This window comes from Elephantulus edwardii, unplaced genomic scaffold (genome assembly GCF_000299155.1).
Source record: "Elephantulus edwardii isolate Elephantulus edwardi_28Jun2011 unplaced genomic scaffold, EleEdw1.0 scaffold00280, whole genome shotgun sequence".
Lineage (NCBI taxonomy): Eukaryota > Metazoa > Chordata > Mammalia > Macroscelidea > Macroscelididae > Elephantulus > Elephantulus edwardii.
In genome coordinates this window covers 2,115,635-2,117,810 of record NW_006400030.1, presented here as the reverse complement: position 1 = coordinate 2,117,810, position 2,176 = coordinate 2,115,635, and positions in this window count along the sequence as shown.

The window sequence follows — 2,176 nt, the reverse complement described above, 5'->3', positions numbered from 1 at the left end:
GAAGAAGAAGAAGAAGAAGAAGAAGAAGAAGAAGAAGAAGAAGAAGAAGAAGAAGAAGAAGAAGAAGAAGAAGAAAAGGAAGGAAGAAAGGAAGGAAGGAAGGAAGAACAAAAACAGGATCATTCCTTGAACAATTTTATCAATATTACAAACAGGTCTTCATTCTTTTCCCATTTTTTTATGTAGTATTCCTTCAAATTTTGATCAGCAAATAAACAATAACCTTTTTTTAGGAATAAATCAGTGTGCTTTATTTGTTAAGTATTCATATTCTTCTTCATTTCGTGTTGTTGATTTAATTCTGTCCCCTGCTTAAGCCCTAACCACCAGTAGCTGTGAATTTGATCTTGCTTGGAAATAGAACTTTGAAGATGTTATCAATTAAGTTAACATTGACTCATACTGAAGTAAAGTGGGTCCTCAGTATGTTTACTGGCAGACCTGTGAAGACAGAGGCAGCTGTTGCTTAAGCCAAGAAGCACTTGGATCTGCCAGCATCTAGGAGAGACGAGAAAGAATTCTTCCTTAGAGCTTTCAAAGAGATTTGGCTGTAATGACACCCTAAATTCAAACTCCTAGCCTCCAAGACCATGACATAATGAATTTCTGTCATTTAAGCCATCCACTATATGGCACTTTTTTATGGTAGTACAAGGAAATGAAGTGCTGCTATAACAAATACCTAAAAATGTGGATGTTTCTTTGGAATTGAAAACTGCATTAGAAGCTGGAAGAACTTTTAGGCGCTTCATAGTAAAAGCAAAAATTACCTTTAGGAGACTATTTGTACAATTATAGACATTAAGGAGGATTCTAGTTGCTTTAGAAAATACATATATATCAACATGCAGAGAATCTTGTTGGAAATGTGCACATTAAATAAGCTCCTGGTAAGACTTTAAAAGAAAATTATGGGTGTCATTTTGGACACAGGGAGAAAGATAAACCTTGTAATGAAATGGCAAAGAACTTAGCTGTATTATCTTCTAACGTTTGTGGAAATTATAACTTAATTATAAATTAAGTGATAAATTAGGATATTTATCTTAAGAGGACTCTTAAGCAAAATGTGGAAGGAAGGAATTTGCTTTTAACAAAATTCATGAGGAAAGAGATAAAATGAGGAATGGAATTTTTAGGGGGAAAAATTCTTAATTTGAAGAGTGGGGAAATCCTCTTCTTATCTATACTGTAAAAACTGAGGAAGTATACATTGGAGATAAGAACAAAGATGTGTCTGAACAACCATTTGCTAAAGAGATATGTTAATGACTTTTGGACCCAATCAGTCTTCTTAGCAGAAAGACTTCTGTCTTAAACTGAAGTGGAAAGAGAGGGAATGAAATGAAGTTAGGCAGCAAGACTCCTGGGATTCTATAGTCAGAAAATGAGTCACTAGAGCTACTCCTCTGTGAATGTTTGTTATCCTTTAAGAAAAGGAGAGAACTGTTTAAAGGGGGTATGTGATTAGGTATTATTGTCATGACATGAGTCCAGAATGAAGAAGGCTGCATAGTGGAGTGGACTTGGGGGGGAGGGATTGTAAAACAAAGAAAGAATTTTTCTTTTACTTTTCAAAGAGAAGAATGAACTGAGGCGGGGAGGGGTGGGGAGGGAGAAAAGTGCAACAATGAGTGAATGGATATCCAAAGTCTCTGAAATTTTCATTAAAATTAATAATAAAAAATGAGAAGAAAAAAAAAAGGAAACATTTGTCTGAGTGGAAATCAAAGACTGGCAGGGTTGCTGTTGTCATTGTAAGCCTTGATGGCACAGGTCCCAGGTTTGTGTCACCAACTGGGCCCAGAGAATGGAAGTGTGGGCCCAGAGAATGGAAGTGTCAGCTTCAGTGAACACCAAAGACACCAAATTCAGCCAAAGATTATTCTGAGCTCTTGAAATCTAATGCCTTGCTCAGATAGCTTGAGGCTCTGATTCTATCCTCCAAGCTCTTCAGTTTGGAACAAAATATATATGCTTAGCCTGTTCCCACCATTGTATTTTGGAAGCAGAGATACTGTATTCTATGTTTAGCAGGTACACAAATTAAGAGAGACTTTGCCCCTAGGGTAGATCATATTCACAGTGGATGTGAAGATGATGAGAATTAGAAGATGAGAATTTGTTCTAGTGACCTGGATCAACGCTACAACCACTGCAGCACTCCATAACCCTA